This window comes from Malaclemys terrapin, chromosome 22 (assembly GCF_027887155.1).
Source record: "Malaclemys terrapin pileata isolate rMalTer1 chromosome 22, rMalTer1.hap1, whole genome shotgun sequence".
Lineage (NCBI taxonomy): Eukaryota > Metazoa > Chordata > Testudines > Emydidae > Malaclemys > Malaclemys terrapin.
Window position 1 is genome coordinate 3,025,727 of NC_071526.1, and position 23,558 is coordinate 3,049,284.

Below are 23,558 nucleotides of genomic sequence, written 5' to 3' on the forward strand. Positions count from 1 at the left end.
TTCAGTCCCTTTAATGCATCGCTGATGCTGTTCTGTCGCAGCACTAACGCCAAATGCACATCACAACCACGGGTAACATTGCTAAGACAAGGCCTCCATTTCCATAGCCGATGGCATTAACTATGCACCACGACTGGGGCATTCTGCCAGCTCCGCAGGCATTTCTCCGCCAGGTTACGCATTAGTGACGTCTTTGGAGTTTTCCCCTGGACAACTCAAGGTCTCTGAAGAAGAATCTCTGTTGTGCTGTTTAGTTCTGGGCGGCCTGGTCCGTGTGCGGAAAACCCGTCCTCAGCTTCTGCAGAATGAGGCTGTTTTCACTCCCCAGGAGCGGCGCAAGGGCTCCCCAGGCTCTGGAAGCTGTGCCTAGCTTCACGTCCTGGGTGACCTAGCTGGCTGATAGTCAGGAGTCCTGGGTCCTTTGACCAGCACTGCCTGGACGGACTCACATGGGTTCTACCCAAGTCCCGTAACCTCCCCCTGCCTTTGCACAATGGGGCAGTAAGACATCCCAGGGGAGCAGGGAGGCATGATTGGGGGCGTTATGAAGCACTGTGAGACCTTCAGCTTTCATTTCAAACAAGAAGCAAGCCTCCAGCCATCCTGGGTGGGGAGAAAAGCTGGAAAACGTGGCCCCAGATGGCAAATGCAAAGACCTGCCACACTGATTATTTATTAAAAACCTCCTGATTTTCAAGCTACCCTCAGGACTTTGGGGGGCCCGGCCCTTGGTTCCAGTCTGGCTTCCCACTGCTCAGTGGATGGGTGGGGGAGGATGGATGGATAATGATTCCTTGTCATTAAAGAACAAGTCAACACCCGTTTAGGAAATGTCCTGATAAACCCTTCTTCCCTTTGGGATGAAAGAGCTGACCCATCCTCAGCCCCCAGTCACTAACGGCCTGGGGCACCAGCCACCTGCTGCTGTATTGCAGAAAGATCTTGTGGTTAACACTGGGGGAGGAGGTAAGAGATCTGCATTCAGTTCCCAACTCTGGAAGGGGCGGTCCATGGGCCTTCCCCTGTCGATATTGTGAGCCCTTTGGGGGCATGGACTGGCTCTCACTATCATAGACTCATAGAATCTCAGGGTTGGAAGGGACCCCAGGAGGTCATCTAGTCCAACCCCCTGCTCAAAGCAGGGCCAATCCCCAACTAAATCATCCCAGCCAGGGCTTTGTCAAGCCAGACCTTAAAAACCTCTAAGGAAGTATGTGTATACTATGTATGTGTACAGCACCTAGCGCAATGAGGCCCTAATCTAGGGCTAGTCCCATAGCTCTACTGCATTAGGATCTAGTAATTCAGCTCTTCTGCTAGGGGCACCTAATGCTTAATTCAGGGAAAAGGCTGTAAGTGGAAGGGACAGCCAAAAGGAATGTCTGGGCGATGGGCTGGGGGTCAGTGGGGTGCTCCCCAGTGTCTCCTTGTGAATAATAAAGTCATCTTCATGCATGTCTTGGTGCCAGGAAGGTACTTCAACCTACATTGTCTGGTACAGTCAGGGAACACCTCAAAGCTCAGCACAAAGCACAGTTCATAACACTGCAGTGAAGGTGTGTGCGTGCGCATGTGGGTTCAATGCTGCCCTCTCCTGGATGGAAACAGAACTACTCAACCATGTGTCATAGGCTCAATGGTGCAGGCAGCTAATGGAGGGTTTCCTCTGCTCAAGAAGCCGAGGCCTGTCTTTGGAGCCCCAGAAGCTGAGTTCTGTCCACTATGCTGCCATGAAATCCTGTCTGCTCATGGATTTGTTACAGCACCAGCTAGCAGTGCAGAAATGAAGGGGAAATATTTGCATGGCTGGCAGGGTGAGGTGTATGTACAGTGTTTTATGTTATATCTGGGCTCGTTTTAAACATTGGCGACTGGTGAGTTCCTGGCACTGAATCCTCGAGGAGAGAATATAGATATAGAAAAACACATCTGTTATTAAGCTAAAAATAAAACCAAGCAGCAAATTACCTGATCTGGGTAATTCACAGGTCTTAGCCCCTGCAAAGAGCAGATAAAGGCTGAGAAACCCTGCAGCTGGCTATGGGGCTGTTCATCTGTCCTGTCAGTGCAAGCTCTCCAAGCGTCTAGTTAGGGAAATCTTTGCAAGAGGAAAGGGCTTTTTCTTTTTCCTGCTACCGTGTGGTGCTGTTGTAATCCTGCTAGTTCCCTGCTGGCACAGAAACTCTCGCTCCCTCTCTCACCCACCCACCCACCATGGATAACAACACGGGAACTGTAAGACCAGACGGTGGATGAAGGTGGCAAGAAACCTGCTCTAATCCTTGGTGCCAGCTGTCAGGAGACTTGGCCCTGTCCAGCAAAGAGGAATGTTCTTCCCTTGCAGAGCTGTAAGGCAGCTTTCACGGACGTCTGCCATATGGGACACAGCCAGTCCCAATGAGCTGCTGCTTCTCGTCCCCAGAGCGCCCCCCTGGGGAATGACGCCCTCCCTGTTCAGCCTCTGCCCGGTCCCCATCGGATCTGGGGAGCTGCGGCATCAGCAGCCTTCACCCACACATGGCCCCGTTTCCCAGCTGTCCCCTGCCTGAGGGTCACCGGGTTACATTCAGCCCAGGCAATGCAGAGGAACAAGAACTGCCAGGCTCTGTGGAGGGTATCTACCCTCCAGCCGTCATGGGAGGACTTTCCCTCAGGGTCTTGCTGGCCCCCGCGTTATCCCTGGCCAGGGCCCAGCTGTGCTCAGAACTGGCACCAGACGCCAGGGCTGTCCTCCTCAGGCCCAGCTGTGGGCAGACTCTACTTTGATTGCCTGGCTAACGAGGGCTGTTCTGCGTCCCTGTTTGGCAGCACGACCCTGGGCAGGAGTGAGAGACACCCCAGCAGGAGACGTCTGGTCTAGGGGATGGTGTGCTGAGCTTCCACACTGCCTGCTGGGGACGCTGAGCAGCCTGACCCTTCCTGTTCAGCATGGCCTTGCATCCCCTGCCACGAGGGGCAGACAGCACCCGCCCTTTTACAAATAAGGCAGCAGAGAGCTTGCACGAGGTCACGTGGGGCAGGGCTGGGCACAGAACCCAGGTCTCTAAGCTGAGACTCTCAGCAGAGCACTCTTGGTCCATCTGCTCTTATCACCAGCCAACACTCTGCTCCCAGAGTCAGGAACAGAACCCAAGAGTCCTGATGATCCCCGGCTCTAGCCACTAGATGACACTGCCTTCCCCGGGAAAGAACAGAACCCAGGGATTCAGAGCCTCAACGCTTTTCTGCTGTCCAGCAGCTAGTAGCAAAAATGTGTGTCCTCTCCCCACCCATGGCAGGGCCATGCAGAGAGCGCCACGCCTTGAGCTCCACTTGTGGGGATTCATAGATTATAAAGCCAGAAGGGAGCATTAGGTCACCTAGCCTAGCCTGCTGCACACCTGGGCCACAGGACTTCATCAGGATTAAAGCGTCTCTTCCAGAAAGGCCTCCAGTGTTGATCTGCAGCCTTCAAGAGATGGTGAATCCAACCCCTGGTAGAGCGTTGTGTGGGGAATCTGCAGAGGCCTGGTTCCAATTCTGCCATGCCCCATGTCAGGGATCCATATGGTGGCAGAAGATGGAACTTTAGGTTTTCTGGTTTTCTTTTATGTAATTCACATAATGAGAAACCATCCCTAGAACACACTTGAGAGGTCACAAGGACATTATAATCCACCACCCATGGTGGGATGTGCAACAAAACACAGGGGCTCCATATTTCCATCCTTCACCACGTTTCGGTGGCTCCCCTCACACTGTGGTAGGTCTGACGATTGAGAGGCATGTCCCTCACCACTAGGCTGGGCTATTGCGGTGGCCTCTGCCTAGGGCCTGTGAACACACCGGGGCCTATTTTCTAGCAGGACTAGGCTGATGGGGGCCATCACTGCAGTACTCCATCTTACTCGGCCTGGGTGGAGACAAAAAATATGTGGCCACTTCTGAAAACTTTGGCCCAATGCTGGGCAACTGCATTGGTTATTGGATCTATCTGAGGATCAGCCTGACAACTGGAGGTTCACAACATCGACTGACTTGCTAGCTGCAGCCCATGTCCTGGAATGGCTGGAGAGTAGTGGTGCTATCAGCTGATTCTGCAGCGGTCTGTAGAGCAGCAGGGCATTCAATCTAACCTGTCTGCTGGAGCTGATTGAACTATTGGTTGCAAACATTTCACTTCCCAAACGTAGCTTCCGTGCAGATTGCAGATTGCCTGTGGGCAGATCATGGTTGGCCAGGGTTTGTTTGCTACCTGGAATTGTTTAGGGCACAGGCTTTGCAAGCATATTTGGACCTCTGGCTTGTTCCCCAGCTGTGTGTATCAAGCATTTTGTGCCTCTGGGATTGGTCGCCTAAGCCACATGGCATTGTGGCTGTTCCTGATAGGCTGACCTGCCTAATTCTGCAGCTTTCTACAATCAAGTTCAGTCTGTGTTTAAATTAATCTTGGCGGTGAGCCTAAAACTCACTTTCTACAAACAAAACCTATGCATGTGGACAGCCCCTAATAAAGTGACACAGACAATTTGGTGAACTGTTGGTGACGTGCTCCTGTCTGTCTAATCCCATCACCCATTGCCGTGGTATCTAGGTATTCCCCACAGTGACTGTGCAATAGAATTTTGTGGCCATTTCTTATTTTCTTCTTGAGCTGTCTTATCTGAGAGCTCTTCTATGACAGCAGCGAGTTCATGTCTGTCTGAATGGGCATTCCCCGCACTGCAGCCAGGCGCTGAAGAATGAGAAGCTGGCAGCCAAGGAGTTAGGGAGGAGAGGAGAGGAACCATCACCCAGCAGTGGTGGTCAGAAAAGTGACTGTAAAAATGCCATGCTCTCATGCTACACAGCTACTCCCTGGCTGTCTTTGAGGTACATCTGCGTACTTTACTGGACACCAGTATTCCTTGGCAGCCACCAGGGAGAAAGTAACCTGGAGTGAATTAGAGGCAAACGCCCTTTCATCTTGCCAAAGAAACCTCTGCATCCTTTATTCTCCAGCCCTTTGTGATGTGCATCTGTATATTTGTGTATATGTGTGTGGGCATGCAGGTGTACTTGTATGTGTTTGTACACACACGTGTGTGTGCATGCATGTGTATTTGTGTATGCGCTGCATGTGCATGTGTGCATGTGTGTGTGTGCATATTTGTGTGTGTAAGTGCAGGGCAGGAATTCCTGAAGAACTGGAGGTGGGGTTTGGCTCAGCCCTTATTCTGTATTTTCTTTTGCCCAGAGGAGGGTAAGGTGAAGTTCCCCGCATGGCCGCGGCTGTGAGGAGTGCCTTCCCAGAGCAGCGCGCTGTCGGAACAGAGCAGGCTGGCAGAGACAAGATAACATGCCATGGGGAGCAAAGCTGCCGGATCACCTCTAAAGCGCTTTATATGATCAGACACTCATCACCTTAAATCCCCAGCTTGTCCTAGGTCACGTACCACAACCGGTCTATTACTAATATCATTAAGCCCCCTTTTCTGGCGTCTAAATAACCAGCATAGGCGGGGATGCTGTGATTAATGGAGGGCTGATGGATGAAACCCCCTGTCACCATTTAATACCTGTAACAATAGATTCATTAACTAGGATTAGTTTCAGACATAAGCTTTCTATACCCATGGCTATTACTCACTCAGTTCATTAACAGGACAGCATTAGTTCTGGTCCCTTTGAGCGAGGATACATCCTGCATACCAATGACACCCGGCTCAGGAACTTTCAGGACATTGGAAGTGTCTCTAAAAGGCTGCGATCTCTTCCTTCCGCCCTGCCAGGAAAGGCACTTTCGCTCTGATGTGCCAAGTGGACCCAGTGGCAAGGGGCTGCCCCAGCCCCAACCATTTGAGATAAGGCACAGCAGTCAGGATGTCTCCTTGGGGGGTATCCTTTAGGAACAGCTGTCTGCGCTTTCTCTGACTCACCACTGGATGTCACTGTTGTTGCCCATGAATCAGTGCAGAGAGTTTAAGGTGGCAGTAACCTCCTCACTTCACAAAAAGACATTTAAAGGGAACATCTAACAAAGGGGTCGCTCTGTCTGTCTCTGGATTCCACGGCACACTTGCTGCAGAAGCCAGTTACCATCATCTGGGAAAGCACCATGCAGTATCCTTACCGTGCCTGCCTGCTTGTCTGAGCTCTGAGGGTACAGGCTGAGATTAAAGGCAAAACATTTTCTTACCATATTTTTTTGTATTTATGTTTCTTTAAACATATTTTTGCCTGCAGGGGCCTGGAGACTGGCAGTTGGAAGCTGTTTGATGGGAATGGAAATTGATGCAGGTTCTGCAGGAGCTGTGATTTCTGGAGAAATGTACAAACAACTAATGCTAATGTTAAATTCAGAGAATCTGATGTGGTGTTGAAAAATTATAGTCAAGGGGCTCCAGAGGTCTCACGATGGCTGCAGAAGTCCTGTTTGCCGTAACCACTGACTGACACTGGGAAATGCTCCCATCACTAATTGTCCGCAGTTTGCTTAGCAAGGTGAAGATGGCTGGGGATGGGCACCAAGGAAGTAGACATGATGGGGGCTTTACAAGAAAAAGAGAAGTCTGCTTTTGATACAGACAAGCACTTAGCAAGCGAGCAAAACGACAGGGAGTTAAATGTGCCAGATCTGAACCTCTCAAGGCTTATCCTTTGCCTTCTGCTACCCAACAACCCATGAAACAGCAATGAGAAGGATTTCAGAAGCAGAAAGTAGAGTTTAATGATATCTCTGACTCCACTGAGTGCCATTAGTGACCGCTCTAGCAGTTGTGATCCACCGGCTGATAAGAACTGCTAGAGATAGGTCCACATGCCAGATCACTGCACAGGAAACCCCAACAGGACTGAAACATCAGTTACAAACCAGACTGAATGCACTTAGAGCAGACGGAGCCCAAGGACTCAGTGAAGAACCAGCTCGGAGTGAGAAAGGCCCCGACAAGACTCCCAGGTTTCAGTGCCGTGGACAAAGCTACCAGTTCCAAAGCCCACAGGAATATACCCCCTACTTCCTGATATTTGACAGGCATGGCCAGCTGCCAATAGACATGACCTTGGGCATGTGACTGGGGATCCGGGAGCCAGGTGCACCAGCATGGGTCCAGGAGCATCACCAATGACTCTGTGAGGCAGGCCGGATCATGGCCATTAACATTGGCCAAGCCTGAGACATGCTGGTGCCAGGCCACTGGCACTGGGGGTGGGTCCCACTCAAGCGGCGCCCTAAACTGGATGCAGCCTGGGGCCCTGAACTGTACATCATCTGTGGGATCCCATGCCCCAAATGCCGGGTACAAGACCCAAGCAGAGTCAGCAGATAGACCAAGAAGGTGGGCTCCATTGGAATGTGCTGAGGCCTGGCCACTTTGAGCCCAAGCCATGAAACAGGGTGGGGGATGGTGATCTGGTCCTAGGAGGCAGGGCCAGGAGTCACTGGGTCACACTAGTAGGGTGGCTCACATTGAGGGGAGCCCCACTGGAAGCACCCGACCTCACCTCAGGGCCAGGACCGGGGAGGAGCAGAGTGAGGAGGATTGGGCCCAGGGAGGAGGTTCGCGAGCCTGGTCCCATGGCAGGGGAGAAGCAGAGCAGAGGTAGGACCAGCCAGGGAGGAGGCACCCAAGCCTGACCTCACGGCAGGGGGCACGGAGTGACGAGGAAGAAGCACCCTGACATTCTTAAAGGCCAAATAAGGGGGACCCCTTGCCCAACTCACGCCGCAGAGCTGCAGGTGCCTAGACACTGGGCATGCCCTGGACCTGGGGACAGGTGTAAGTAGTGGGGAGGTGGGATTGGGTAGAGCCCCTCCCCTCCCCCACTACCCTGCAGTTCATTGTGCAGCCTTGGCCACAGGACAACCAAACATGACTGGCTGGGGGAGCCCATCTAAAACAAGGACACAGACCTGGCTACAGACCACCAGGGAGGGTCTGCGGCAATGAGCAGATGGGAGGAGGGTGGGAAATAAGCCCCACGAAGTTTGGAGGAGAACAAAGAAGGAGCCACCCCATCCACAGAAGAACCAAGCGAGGGGCAGCCAGGCCCGAAGGGCAGGGTCTGAACTAGGTGCTGCTAGATGAGCCACTGTGAGGTCAAAACTGCGGCCGTCACTCTGCTCTGGAGCAGTTACTGACACTGAGGGGGTTTGTTTTTGCTGCTCCCCCCCCCCGCATCACAACTTGCTGCCTCTCACCTTTCTCATCCTTTGGGCCAGGGCTGCTGTGGAGTGGCTGCAGAGGGGACTCTTGCAGACACGCAGCCTGGAGCCGGTGGGACAGCTAACAGGGCCCCCGTTTTGAGCTCACGGTGCACCCCAGGGTCAGAGTGCATGGACAGGCTGCACTGACCCAAGGGGTTTGCACTGAGGTAGGGCAGAGTCTGTGTGTGTCTAGCAGTCTGTATAACCCCTGCCAGAGATCCTCCCCGGAGTGTGCTCCTGGCTTTGCCTGGATTAGATAAAAGTGTTGTTCTATTGTCCAGTCTGGCGCATTTTCCATGGGATTAAAGCTGAGAACCCCCTTCCTCCCCCCCCCCCAGAAGGAGAGGCTGGGGTTTGTGCTGAGGCACGTGGCTGGGACCTGGGACCCCTTCCCCAGCCCTCAGAATCCCCCACCTGATTTTCATCAAAAAAAAAAGAAGAGAATTTTCAGTTTGGGGGCAAAAGGTTTTTGATGAAAATGCAAAATTTCCCAAGGAAACAGAGACTTTTTTGGAGGGGGTGATGGTGGAAGGAGGGTCAGTCAAAAGCCCAATTTTCTATCAAAAAGCAGTTTCACTGGACAACATTTAACCAGACTTACATATGTAAGCGGGGGAATGGTCCTGTTATTGTGGGGAACTTTCCTGGTTCATACACTACCCCGGTGAAACGGGCTAGCGAAAGGATCTGAGTCCTCGCTCCCACTCCCTTTACCCAGAGCCCTGCCTGACCTCGAGGGCTCCCCTTCCACTCTCCTGTGTGGCAGAGTCCTTGGAACCCCAACAAGGCTGGGCCCAGGATTCCTGGGGGGCTTGACCCCCAACCTTGTTGTGGTCACTCAGGGCAGGGGCTAGGGCGTCCCCACTCCTGGGTGCTCTCTCTGCACTGACCCACTGAACATTACATACCGTAGGTTCCAACTCCATGGGTTGGAGCATCCACAGGAAAAAATGGTTAGTGCTGAGCACGCACTGGCAGCCCCCTTATCAACTCTCCCCCACCCTCCCCATGCCTCCCGCCCACCCACCGATCAGTGCCTCCCCCCCCTCCCCGTGCCTCCCACCCGCTGCGGATCAGCACCTTCCCCCTCCCCGTGCCTCCCACCCGCTGCGGATCAGCACCTCCCCCCTCCCCGTGCCTCCCACCCGCTGCGGATCAGCTGTTTTGCGGCATGCAGGAGGCTGGAAGGGAAGGGGGAGGGGCGAGGGTGCAGCGTGCTTGGGAGAGGGGGCAGACCTGGGCAGGAAGAGGAGGGGTGGGGGTGGGGACTTGGGAAAAGGGGGTGGGGTCTGGGACAGAGCCGGGGGTCGACATTGGAAAGTCGGCACCTATGTTACATACAATTCAAAGCAAATGCAATTTATTAAACAGCAATCAATTCAAGGAAAAAAGTGAAAGGAACACACACTACTCCGCTCTGTGGCACGGGGACGTCACAACCAGCGTCTCTGGAACGTCCGGGCAGTTCAGTCTGTTCCTCACACGGCCCAGGCCCCTGCCCAGGCCCTGGCTGTGCTGCAGGGACGCCACAGGTCGGACACTTGCTCTGGCGGTGGCCAAACACCCTGAGGCTCGAGGTGGCAGGACCCTTCTTCCAGTGTCGCCCCCGCCCCGTCGGGGTTACAATCCCCCTCCAAGTCTGACCTGCAGGGCCTCTTGGCTGTGACGTCTCCCTGTGCTGGGCCCACGGCCCAGGGTCCCCCCTCGCTCTCGCCAGCTGCTCACCGCACCCGGCTCCAGCCCCAGCTCCAGCCCCAGCCTGCCCCTGCCCCAGCGCTGCTGCTGCTGCTCTGCCTCCAGCCCCTGGGCTGCTTCTCTGGCTGTCCCGGCCCTGCTCCCCGGCTCAGCTCGGGCCCCTGCTCTCCCCTTAGCTCGGCCCCACTCTGTTCCAGGCCATTCCAGCTCACCCGGAGGACGGGACCCCCTTGGCCTCCTGACTCCCTCATTAGCTGCCCGCCCTGTCAATCAGGCGACCTGGAGCATTGGCCTCTCCCCATTGTTCCTGGGGACTGTTAGTCTCAAGATGCTGATTTCCCATCGACCCTCCCCCTTCCTTTTGGTACTGGGAGTTAGCAGCCAACCAATCCCCCCCCCCCTCCCCCCGAGTTTTAGTAAGGGGTCAACAGTCCCATTACATTCCCCCTTGCTAAAATTCAACAGCCACAATATTCACACCAGTACATCCGAGCCCCATATTAACATGTACCCACATCACGTCAGATAAAAATATTAACAATTAACAAAAGAAAATTTAACATATTTAACATTCTATGTCTACTTCTTCATACTATACATGCTAATATTCATTAAAACACTACATAGAACCAATAACATAATCATCTCTATCTTTAGCAGGCAGTACACCCTTAGTAGTCCTCTGGGACCTTCTTAAGACTGGTGGTTCGTTTTCATATTTTCTATTTCCCTGTCCCCAGCTAACACCAGGTCAATTTGAGGGATCTGGTTATTCTCGTTGGGCTTTGGGTTTGCCCCACTCTGTTTCCCTCGGTATTCGGGACTAGAATCATCCCCCAATTGGCTTCAATCTGCTTAGGGCGTGCTGATCTATGCTTCCTATGGTCCCTGACTGGACTAAGAGTGTGATGTTTTATCTGGTCCCTATGCACTGCTCTCTCAGGACCTCCTCGTTCCGGACAGATAGTTTAAACTGGCAGCTCGCGATTGTTATGAGTGACTCCAATGTGGGGATTCAACTCCCACTTGTCCTGTATTTTATTATGTCCCTGGAGTTTATGGTTACGTACTGGTACACTGTCATCAGGTCTGATGAGAACCCCACTGGACTTGTGATCATACGTCCTTTTCCTACTTTGGGCTGTGTCTTTAGTTGTACTGAAAGCAACTTTGCTGGCTGTCTTTGGCGTGTGATGGGCACCTTTGACGCAGTCATTGAAATTGGTCACCTCATCCTTAGAAAAGATTCTTGATGCTTCTCTGACAGTGTCCTTAAGTTAGCCACCTGCGCAGGAATCAGCCCTTTGAGCGCTGCTTGAACTGGAACTGGCAGTCTCCCACCAAATCTTTCTCAAAGAAAAGTAACTCGTCCTCCCTTCTCCCTCCTGGCCACCCACAGCGCATTGCCATTCTCTTCAAATGTTACCTTCACCTGAGGAACCACCTCCGCAGGCCGATGGACCTCTGCAGTTCTGGTTCGAGGATGCAACTCCACAGCCTTCGCACTTGAGTTTAGCAGACTCATCGGTACTCTTCCTTTGATGGCATTAGTCAGTACATTGACTGGCTGCAGCCCATTAGGTAGGCTTACCCCAGATGTAGGCTTTACAAGCACTCAATATCCATTGCTACTTCCTGATACCCAGCAGTGTTCATCAAGGATCTTCCTTCTCCAAGGAGGAATAACAATCTTCTGTTTTCTGTCCACTTTAACATTTCCAATCTGCCCCACAGGGCCCAGTGAATGACTCTGCCTCTCCGCTCAAGCCAGTGCTCTACTCAGCACAGCATTCTTCTTAGAGTGCCCATGATGGTTCATCCTCCTGGTTCCTTCTCCTGGCAACAGTAGCTCCTTCAGCTCACTAATGATTCATTCTTAGAATTCCTGGGACTCCTTCTCCCATATGGCTCCCTTCAGAGGCTTTGTCTTTCAGGATGAAGATGCATTTCCCTGGCAGTGTCTGGCCCATGTAGTCTAGGTCTGCTCTGAGGCATCCCACCACTGAGATTGCCAGTCCATTAGCTACTGTTAGACGTACAAACTGTGTGTTGTGCATGGTCAGCTCCTTGTCTTTCAAGTATTTTTGAAAATGCGACTCAGTAATGGTGGTGACTTCTGAGCCAGTATCTAACAAACATCTGGTCTTCACCCCTGCTATACATACTTCAGCAGTTAGACAGTCTCCAAATGCTCGCTTACAGAAGTCTCTAGATATGCTGGCACTGCCCACGTTCCTCTCAACACTGTTTGCAGAGGGATTTTCCACCAAGGACAGGCCTAGGAATCCTTCTGCCACTGCTTGGCCTCTACTGTAGATGGACCACTCGCTCCTGGTGCCCCATTGGTTTCCAGTGCCTGGGACTCTGTTCTCCTTCTCCTTCTTGGCTAGTATGTCCTGGTCTTTCACAAGTGTAACAAATGCACCTTCCCAGCTTGTCCTTCAGTGGGGCTCTTTGGGATCCCGGTGCCCTTGGATACTTTGGCACACTAATGGGATTTTTTTCTCTTATCGATTCAGTCATCACTTTCAGCATCTCCTGTTGGACTGCCAGTTTTTGGACAGCCTCACTTAAACTTTCCAGTGTTAACTGTGTTTGGGGCAGGGTCTTTTCCCCACCAGTTGCATTCACTAGGCCCCCAATTGGTGTATGGGAGTTAGGCTGGGCCCTCTCCTCCACAGGAACTTCCTCTTTTTCTGACCACAAAATGGCAGCCTGCATGAGTTCATGGAACTTCTTACCAGCCTCTACCTTAAAACTCCTTTTAATTTCATGGTGGAGAGAATCATCCCGGAGCCTCAGCACCAACTGCTCTTTCAGAACCGTATCTGGGTCTGGAACTCGCTGAGGGTCTCGCCGCTCCACTTTGCTCATTCTCTCCTGGAGGTCATATGCGTATGCCCAGACAGTTTCACCAGGCTCCTGCTTTCTCTCAAAGAACTCCTTTAGTCGGGTGCCAATAGGAACCTTGTCTCCATACACTTCTAGGAGGAGTTCAAATACCTTTTCCACATCTTTCTTGTCTGCTAGTGCCATGAACTTTACTGTGGCCTTGGCCTGGCCCATGAGGTGTTCCTTTATGAAGTCCACACGATCTTCTTCAGGTACTCTTAGCACACGCAGAGCCGCCTTCAGAGACCTGACCCATTCCTCTACTGTAATGTCTCCCGGTCTTGTCGGGAAGCCGCCAAACTCTGTGACCTTCTGCTCCCATAGGATGTAAATAGTAGACGGTTTCTTAGTTTCTGCTGCCTATTGCTCTATTATTGCTTTAGCCAGCAATAAGTCTTTCTCTGTTCTGTTCTAGCTTGTTGTAATACCTCAGCTTGGTCTGATAATCTGTGCTGAAGTTCAGAAAACAGGGCCCGTAGTTCTTCAATTGCAGGTAGGGTTCTCGACTGGGCCTGGACAGTGCTACCAGAACTCAAAAAGTAAACCAATGGGGTGAACCCTGAGGATAGGATCCTGTTTGTGACGCCAATTATGTAAGCAGGGGAATGGTCCCGCTATTGTGGGGAACTTTCCTGGCTTATACATTACCCCAGTGAAGTGGGCTAGAGAAAGGATCTGAGTTCTTGCTCCCACTTCCTTTACCCAGAGCCTGCCTGACCTCGAGGGCTCCCCTTCCACTCTCCTGTGTGGCAGAGTCCTCGGAACCCCAACAAGGCTGGGCCCAGGATTCCTGGGGGACTTGACCCCAAACCTTGTTGTGGTCACTCAGGGCAGGGGCTAGGGTGTCCCCACTCTGGGTGCTCTCTCTGCACTGGGCATTTCCCTGATCCACTGATCATTGCATACAGCTCAAAGCAAATACAATTTATTAAACAACAAACAATTAAAAAAAATAGGGAAAAAATGGGAAAGGAGAAAGGAAATCCCATCACCCCGCTCTGTGGCACGGGGACGTCACAACCAGCGTCTCTGGAACGTCCGGGCAGTTCAGTCTGTTCCTCACACGGCCCAGGCCCCTGCCCAGGCCCTGGCTGTGCTGCAGGGATGCTGCGGGTCGGACACTTGCTCTGGTGATGGCCACACGACCTCAGGCTTTAGGTGGCAGGACCCTTCTTCCCAGCGTCGCCCCTGCCGCCAGGGTTACGATCCTGGGCCCCCCCCCCAAGTCTGGCCTGCAGAGCCTCTTGTCTGGGGGCATCCCCCTGTGCTGGGCCTGCTGCCCAGGTAGGGTTCACACCTGGCTCTGGACTGTTCCAGCTCCAGCTCCAGCTCCAGCTCCACTCTGCCTCCAGCCCCCTGGGCTGCTTCTCTGGCCCCTCTGGTTCTGTGGCTGCAGCTCTGCTCCCAGCACTGACCTGCTCCCTGGGCTGCTTCTCTGGCCGGCCCAGCTCTGCTCCCCGGCTCAGCTCAGGCCCCTGCTCTCTCCTTAGCTCGGCCCCACTCTGTTTCAGGCAATTTCAGCTCACCCGGCGGACGGGAACCCTTTGGCCTTCTGACTCCCTCATTGGCTGCCCACCCTGTCAATCAGGCTGACCTGGAGCATTGGCCTCTCCCCATTGTTCCTGGGACTGTCAGTTTCAGGGTCCTGATTTCCCATCGACCCTCCCCCTTCCTTTTGGTACTGGGAGCTAACCACCAACCCCCCCGACACACACTGAGTTTCAGTGAGGGGCCGACAGTCCCCTTACACATGGGCGGAAAGAAGGTGCAAGGGGCTGCTATAAACATATGAGGACCAGTGACCTATCTGGTAGAGGCAGGTGGAGAATAGTGAAGACGCACATGTTGTTATTAGATGCAGGTCCAGGAAATAGTGATCTGAAAAGGACGCTGACCATGTAGTTATGGACGAGAGAGGCTGTTCTCCTTCCCCTGGCAAGGAGGCCAATGAGAGCCTCAGCGTTGGAGCTGGATCGACACGCGGAGATGGAGTTGGAAGAGCAAGTGATGGCTGTTCTGCCCGAGAGGCCGCACTGCCCATGACCAACCCACAGACCTCAAAGGCAGTTCCCCCCGTCTAGGTCCCAAACAGAAAAGCGTGCAGAGCCCAAATCCTGCTGACAATGAAAAGCAACTGGAGCCCAGCCTTGCCTGGTCCTTCAAAACCCAGCCCCAGGGCCAAACTGGGCACCTAGAGTTAGGCTCCCAAATCCATATGCAGACGTGTCCTGTCAGAGGAGCTGAGCAGCTGAAGCAGCCATTGACTTGAGCCACACACCTAGGAACACTTTGGCCAGAATTTGTAATGTAAAGCTTACAGGGAAGCCTGGTACCCGTGGATGGTGTGAATGTATGTGGTCACTATGCCATATGGACTGTATTACTGTGTGGTCACTGTGCCGTATGGACTGTGTTACGGCGTGTGGTCACTGTGCCGTATGGACTGTGTTACTGCATGTGGTCACTGTGCTGTATGGACTGTATTACTGCGTGGTCACTGTGCTGTATGGACTGTGTTACGGCGTGTGGTCACTGTGCCGTATGGACTGTGTTACTGCATGGTCACTGTGCCGTATGGACTGTGTTACTGCATGTGGTCACTGTGCTGTATGGACTGTGTTACTGTGTGGTCACTGTGCTGTATGGACTGTGTTCCTCTGTTGGTCACTGTGCTGTATGGACTCTGTTACTGCATGTGGTCACTGCGTTGTACAGACTGTGTTACACAAGGACGGTGCATAGACCCTCCCACTGCAGACAGCCACCTATCAGCTCAGACTCCCATGCACACATTCCCATGCGCCACACACACGCACTAACTGGGGCTCACTCAAGCACTGGCTGTGATCACGCACTGCATGGCTAGTGTCCTTACTAACGAGGTGAATTGCAACAATAACAAATATGAGTTGAAGGCGCAATGTGACCTTCATTTCAGGACCCACTGGGGGGGGAGCGAAAGAGTGACACTTCCAGGAAACAAACTCCTCCCTGATTTCAGACCCTTTGTTTAAATAAAGGTCCAATGCCCAGGATCCTGTCTCGCACATGGCAAGGTGACGGGGCCGCTGAGGCTCGCCAAAGAAACAAACCCTGAGGGACACCAGATCTGACGCCGGCCCTACTGCAGGAGTAGCTGAATTGAGTCATTAACAAGGTCTCACCCATGTGAAATGGGGACTGTCCTGGGCTCACAGTATTAACAATAATTTCCCCTCCTCTACTGCCTGCTAGCCAAGGAGTAGAAAGCACTTTGCCAACGTTAATTAGCATTGGCCTAACGACACCCTCAGACGTATCATTATCCCCATTTCACAGATGATGAAACGGGGGCAGCGAGCACGTATATGACTCACCCAAGGTCCTGCAGCAAGGCTGTGGCAGGACCAGGAATTAGGACCCAGGTTCCCTCGCTCCACATCTGGCGCATTAACCACAAGCTTGTCCTTAATTACTCCCTGTTTGAATTAGGAAGCCGGGGGTGGAGCAGAATAGCCTGGCTCCACTGAAGCCAATGGCAGTTTACCATGGACTATAATGGGGCTGGCTTTTCAAAAGCTGCTCCTTAAACACTGACCTGGGAGCCTACCCCATCCACAGGCCTCTTTGGAAGAGCTCTGCAGTACTTGCTCTGTCTCCACGGGCAGCCTGCCCAGCTAGGGAGAAGGTACGTTCACCATGAAACCCTCCTGGCAATGGGCAGCCCAGATGACACGGGGCTGCATCCACTCCTGCAGGGAGAGACGGGTCTTTGTGCCTTTTCCTCCCAGCACTGGAGCCCTGAGGCTCTGGGAGGTGCCCTGACCCGCTCCACGGAAAGGGGGTGCAGACCCTGGTGAAAGGATCAAACCACCAGGCTACCTCTGCTCTGACGTGCTGCCTGGCTCCAGAGCTGGGCATGCCCGCAGCACCTGGGCCCAGAAGCTCTGCGCAGGGTCAGTGTGGTGACCCTGTTACACAGGGGGGCAGGCAGAAGGACACAGAGGGCAGGTCATGCCATGAGTTGCTGGCAGTGACAGGAGCAAAAGCCAGGTCAGACCCTACCCCACCCTCTGACCCACATAATCCTGTGTGCAAATGGGGCCCACGGTGCACTGCCAAAGAGCAGGCCGGGCATTCCCCAGGCAGCACCCGCTGATAAGGGAGTAGTGAGCAGACACTGCGCCACCACCAGAGCTCTGTCGCTTTGCCTGGTGACACCAACTGCTACATGAGACACGTCATCAGCCGATCAGCGCCCCGGGCATGCTGACCCCGCGGGACACCCCTCTCCAGCACCTAGGGCATGCTGACCCCGCAGGACGCCCCTCTCCAGCGCCTAGGGCACGCTGACCCCGCGGGTCGCCCCCCTCCAGCGCCCTGGGCACGCTGACCCTGTGGGTTCATTTTAGCTTGTGAAATCATTAAGTCCCCCAATGTGGTGATTGCTTTGTGTCTCATGCAGGCCATCTGTCTGTGGGATGCAGCCCCATAATGCCCCATCTGCCTCGGGAGCATAGGAGACCCAAAGGGAGGTGTGTGTGAGAAGGGTACCCCAGATCCTCCCTTCAGTCTGCAAGGAGAGATGGGGCCCCTTACAGCCCCCTCCTCCTACTGTGTGTGCTTAGGTGGGAATGGGCAAATCGGGGCTTCCCCATGAATGCAGCGGGGAACATAGACTGGGCAGTTGCTCGGTGACTCTCCAGGCTGCAGACCAGAGCCCTGGGCCCCACCCTACACACCCACATGAGCGGGCAGTGTCGGGGGGCACGCAGGGCTGTTAATATTCCATACATTGTTTATTAAACTCTAAAGTGTTTATTGATTGTTACTGTTAATTAAAATGGCCCCAGAGCAAGCGGGGGGGGGAATTGAGGGGGGCGGAGGAGGGTAACAGGGACCAAGCAGGTCTGAAAGCAATGCCAGTGATCAGGCTGGGCAGTGATGGGTGCTGAGCAGTGGCACAGGAACTGCCCTTCCCTTCCCAGATACAGCGTGTCTCATTATCCTGAGCCACGAGGGTGCTCCCGCACCCAAATCTCTTCGCATGGATTCGAGCTGGCACGGATCTCTCTGCAGAGAATGAGCGGTTGATTTTGGAGGCTCAATGGTTCAAGTGTTTGAAAGGGCAGCGTTCTCTATGCCGCCAATGTGGGGCTAATGATAATCTAAATTAGTTATTGGAAATAATTACCGAGGCTTTATTGTGCCAAGCACAGCGGAGCCCTGGAGAGCAGTCGCGCTCAGACACTGCCATGCAGCTAAAAGCTTTGATGCCTCATTAATATTCAAGGGGAGTCTTTGGGTTGTTCCCTCCTCCCCTCGTGAGCTGCCGCAGCTCTCTGAATGAACCTGGGGCCTCCGGTGACACGAGCGAGAGGCCCTGCCAATTGAAATTAGCGCTGGTACAATATCAAAGTTCACTGCACTTGTAATCTCGAATGGAAAAGGTGGGTTTCAAAAGATCGTATCATCTCGCAAGGCAGCGAGGAACCTTTGCCGAGACAGCTTGTGCTGGCTCCAGGCGAGTGGTTCCAGGCTCTGATAACGCTGGAGAGGTAGCAGCTCCAAGGTTGTCCTACACAGCTGGTTTTTATGATATAATGGACCAAACTGGCTGCATAATTAATCAGCCTATATTTTCCCCCTTGTAAATTTTCCTGTGATGGGCAAAACAGAAGCCCTGGAGCTGTGTTGAGCTGCCAGAATTGTGTGGTGGTGTTTTTTGTGTGTGTCCCCCCCCCCCCCCCTTGGATCCTGGAATAAATGCTGCAAAATCAAAGTGACTCCGGCATTGCTCAAAACAAGGATACAGGAGTCTCGGGGCTGCTGTTATTTTTTGCATATGAAGCCGCTGAGGTTTGGATTCCAAACCCCCGGGCTCCAAGCAGGACACAGCAATGTATTTTTGGATGTGGACTTGGGCTGGCAGGACTCTAGGGAGAGTTTCCTCTCCTTGCCTAAGAACAGTGCAGTTCTGCTGCCTGGGTGTGGGGGTAGGACTCAGAGCACATGCAATGACACTGCTTAGCACCTATCCTCAAATGGGAATTGCCCATTGATGCCAATGGGTGCTGGACTGAAGGCTAATTGACAAATCACTACAAGTCCCGGGGGACGGTTACTATGCCCGTTTGACAGAGCCATGCCTAGAGATTACATGGCTTGACAAAACCCATGGAGCAAATCAGTGTCAGAGCTGGGCTGAGAACCCAGGAGTTCCCAGCTGCCTCTGCTCTGCCTCCAGACACACCTGCTGTGGTCTGGCCCAGGAAGCTGCAGCAGTGGGTGCCCTGTGCTTCTTTAGGCACTTTGCACAAAGCTGCAGACAACCCAGCTGCCCAGCCGCCCCCGGAGGAGGTGGAGCTGCAGCCAGGCTGTTGGTAATTGTAACCAGCTCTTGACCCTCATCTGCCCAGGCTCTCCGAGACTGAGCTCTCCCGAAGGATCAGCTGGGGGAAGGCAGCGTGGACGTTCTCCCTGTGACGGCTGTGGGGACAGAGCATAGCAATGGCTGCGAGTCATTCCCCACTTCCATCCACACCGTCGCTGAGCGGGGGTGACAGGGCTCCTCCGCTGCGGAGCAGGCACAAATCACCGGGGCCTATCAGGAGCTGGCTGCAGAGTCCACACTGGTTCTTTAACAAGATTGATGCTCCACAGCTTCCCCAGGTCCGAGCATCTCTGTTGCTCACTTCTGGTTCCTTTCCAGTTTCTCTACATCCTGTCTATACAACAGTGACCAAAACTGGACACCATACTCCAGCTGAGGCCTAATCAGCGCCAAGTAGAGTGGTACTATCACCTCCCGTGACTTGCACGCTGTGCCTCTGTTAATGCAACCCAAAACTGCATTTGCTTTTTTTGCAACAGCATCATATTGCTGACTCATGTTGAGGTTGTGATCCACCACCACTCCCAGATCCTTCTCAGCAGTGCTGCTGCCAAGCCAGTTTCCTCTGTTCTGTACTTGTGCATTTGGTTTTTCCTCCCTGTTGTAGCACCTTACATTTGTCTTTGTTGAATTTCATTTTGTTGTCCATAGCCCAGTTCTCCAGTTTATCAAGATGCCGCTGAATCTTAGCTCTGTCCTCCAAAGTATCCCCCCCACCAAGCTTTTTGTCACCTTCAAATTTGATCAGCACGCTCTCTATTCCCACATCCAGGTCATTAATAAAGATGTTAAATAACACTGACCCAGAACAGATCCCTGTGGAACCCCACTTGAGACCTCCCTCCAATCCGACATCATTCCATTAATAGTTACTCTTTGTTTGCGGTTGTTTATCCAATTATGTGTCCACTTAATGGTAGTTCTGTCAAGCCCACATTTCTCCAGCTTACTTATCACAATGGCATGTGGGACGGTGTCAAAAGCCTTGCTGAAGTCTCGGTATATTATGTCCACCGTATTCCCCCTATCCACCAAATCAGTTACCCTGTCACAGAAGGAAATCAAGCTGGTTTGGCATAATTTGTTCTTGGTGAGTCAATGCTGGCTGATAGTGATCACCCCTTCATGCTCCAGGTAGTTGTAAAGTGAATGTTTTATACATTGCTCTAGTAGCTTCCCAGGAATTGAGGTCAGGCTGACTGATCTATGGCTCCCCGGCTCCTTCTTTCCCCCCTTTTTAAAGATGGGCACAATATTAGCTCTTGTCCAGGCTTCTGGGACCTCTCCTGTTATCCATGAGTTTGTAAATATTATTGCCAGTGACTCTCTGAGATTTCTTCAGTTAATTCCTCCAGTACCCTGGGGTGAAGAGCATCCAGCCCAATGATTTGAATTCATTCAGATTAGTCAGAAGATCTCTGACGTGTTCTTTACTGATCCTGATCTGCCTCCCTTCCCCTTTACTGTCTATGAGAACTTCGGTAGGCGTCTGGCCACAGGTTATTTTTTGGAGAAGATTGAAGCAAAGTCGGCAGTGAGGAGCTTCGCCTTCCTATCATCTTCCGTTACCAGCTCATCTTCTCCACTGAGCAGCGGACCCACACGGTCCTTGATCTTTCTTTTTTGTCTGACATATTAGTAGAACCCCTTCCTGTTGTCTCTAACATTTCTTGCCAGCTGTAGCTCATTCTTTGCCTTGGCTTCCCTGAGTTTGTCCCTGCATGCTCTTGCTATTCCTATGTATACGTCCTTGGGGACGTGCCCCTCCTCCCATTCCTGGATGGAGCCCTTTTGGTTTTTAGATCGCTAAAAAGCTCCTTGTCCAGCCACATTGGCCTCCTGTGGCTCTTCTTATGTTTCCTCTGCACATTAATAGCTTGATGTTGGGCCTCGAGTATTACATCTTTTAGGAACTGCCCTTTGACTCATTTTCTTCCTATTGGTCTTTCCATGGGCCCTGGCCTACTATTTCTGTGAGTCAGTTGAAATCCGCCTTCGTGAAGTCCAGTGTCCTTCTTTTGCAGTTCTCGTGTCCTCCTTTCCGGAGGATCCTGAATTGTATCAGATCATGATCACTTCCTCCCAAGTTCCCGACCACCTTCCTGTTCACAACTGATCCATTCTGGCACCCCAGGATGCAGCATGCTGAGGTGGGAGAGTGTCAAAGGTGACCTCTGCCTAGACAAGCATGTGGAGAGAGACAGTCCCCAGGTCAGGAGGTGCCTGCAGAACCTGTCCAGGTCTCTTCCATTAATGCACTAGCAATGCATGCCCCACTCAACCTAGTGGGAGCGCAGAGAGCACAGGTCAGCACAGAATGCAGCCCATGGGCCAGCTCCCCCTCAGGGATAAATCAGCGTAGCTCCATTGAAGTCTATGGGGGTCTGGGACGGGGTGTGAAGAAAGGGTTAACCCCATACTATGGGCGGCGGAAGTCCCGCCCCCCAGGCCATGCTGGGCACGCTCCCACGGCTGCCTCGGTATAAAAGGGAGCAGCCAACTCATTCTGGGCTGACTACCGGAGGGGAAGGACCTTAGGCCGAAGCTCCAGCTGAAGAGCCGCCACAGCCCTTGCCTGCAAGAGCCAGAGACCCTGCGAGCCGGACTGGAGGACCCGTCACGCCAAGGAGCTCAGAGACCCTGACGCCCCCCGGACAGCAGCTTCTGGAACTATGGTAGGAAATGACCTAGGGAGGGGAGGGTTAGTGAGTGGTATCTCCCACCCGAGTGAGGTCAGTGTGTTTCGGTGGGATTCCCCGCTGACCCAGTGATGGACCACTCCATCACTGTTAGGGCCCTGGGTCGGGGCCTGGTGGAGTCGGGCGGCCCCAGGCTCTCCTACCCAGGCTGTCACCCCCCTGGTGGTGGCCCCCACCTTTCCCCGCCATATTGACTCTAGCCATTAGGCTGTAACCCCAGCCTCCAGGCCGTACTGTGGTCAGCCCAAGGGCCACCATGGAGACTAACCGCGGTGATATCAGCAGCCTGCCCTGCCCCAAAGGGGGACGCAGTGTGCATACACCACAACACGATCACACCCAGTTACAGCTGCTGAGGATCTGCCCCTTAGTCTTAAATTTCATAGACAACCAGGCAAATTTAGCCCTTTCTTTGTGAAATTGCTCTCCACTAGTAATTCAGAAACAGAGCACCCGATGTGCATGCCCTGTTCTGTGCTGAACCCTCCTTCTGAAGCACAAGGAGCTGGGCCCAGGGTGGAAGGGCCTGGAGGATGCAGTGGTTTAGTGCTCCCACCTTCTGAAGATGTGTAGCGAGGTGGCATCGCCTTCCTCTGATGCAGCCAGGGAGGAAGCACTCCCCGCCCTCTGGTGGGAGGAGCCAGGCTGCCCCTCCTTGCGCCAGAAGCAGAGGGGTGGAACACCAAGTATAAGTGGCAGGGCCTCCAGCTCAGTTGGAGGAGAGCTAGGGAAGGAGTCAGACATTGCTACTTTGCGGCTGGCCCCGAACCAGGGACTGAGCTGAACCAACTCTGCCTCTGGAGGAACATCCAGAGGAGCTGCCACCTGGTGAATACCTTGAGGAGCTGCTGGAATGGCCAGCTGCCGAGTACACCGAGGACCTGTGAGCAATGAAGCCCTACAACCAGGTAGGGGTAGGAAGTAGCTCAGGGAAACCAGACATGAGTCCAGTCCGAAGCCACGGTCAGCATGTTTTGGCAGGATCCCCAATGACCCAGTGGTTGGATTCCTCATCACTGTTAGGGTCCTGGGCTGGGACCCTGTGGAGTAGGGTGGGCCTGGGTCCCCCTATCCCCTGCTACCAACCGCACCCCTGGGGTCTACCCCAGCCAGATGGTTGGCTATATATTCTTTATTGCCTTACAGTGCTAATCCCCTGTTGATTGGCCCTCAGCCGTTAGGTGGCATAGCAAGGCGGAATGGCTTCCCTCTGGTGCAGACAGGGAGGAACCACTCCAAGCCACTAAAAGATGCAGGTTCAAATCCTACCTCAGGTCATAAATAAAACTGTGGTGACCTCCCATGAGTGGAGACTGTCTGAAACTCCTTCCCAGGTGGGGTGACTAGCATGCTCTGCATGAGGGATCTTCAGGCTGGGATAGAAGGCTGTGAGGGTGCGTTGGTGGGCAATGTGAGGATGAGACGTGGGAAACAGCGGTAGTATATCTGAGGGCAGCACACTGAGGGGCATGGGGGCTGCATGGTCATGGACAAGAACAGGTGACAGAAATGGAGCTATCGAGGGAGGGATATAGAAGAGGGGCAGCACAGCACCTGCAGTGGATTCATCACAAGTGCCACCTACCCCCTGGCATCAAAGGAAAGCAAAGAGCTCATCTCCCCTGATGGAACAAACAGGGCTAGAAAGTAGAACTGGTCCACAGGTTATCTTTGAATGAAAAATAACTCTTGCATCAATACAGACATTTTCAAGAAAATGTCCAGGTTTTTG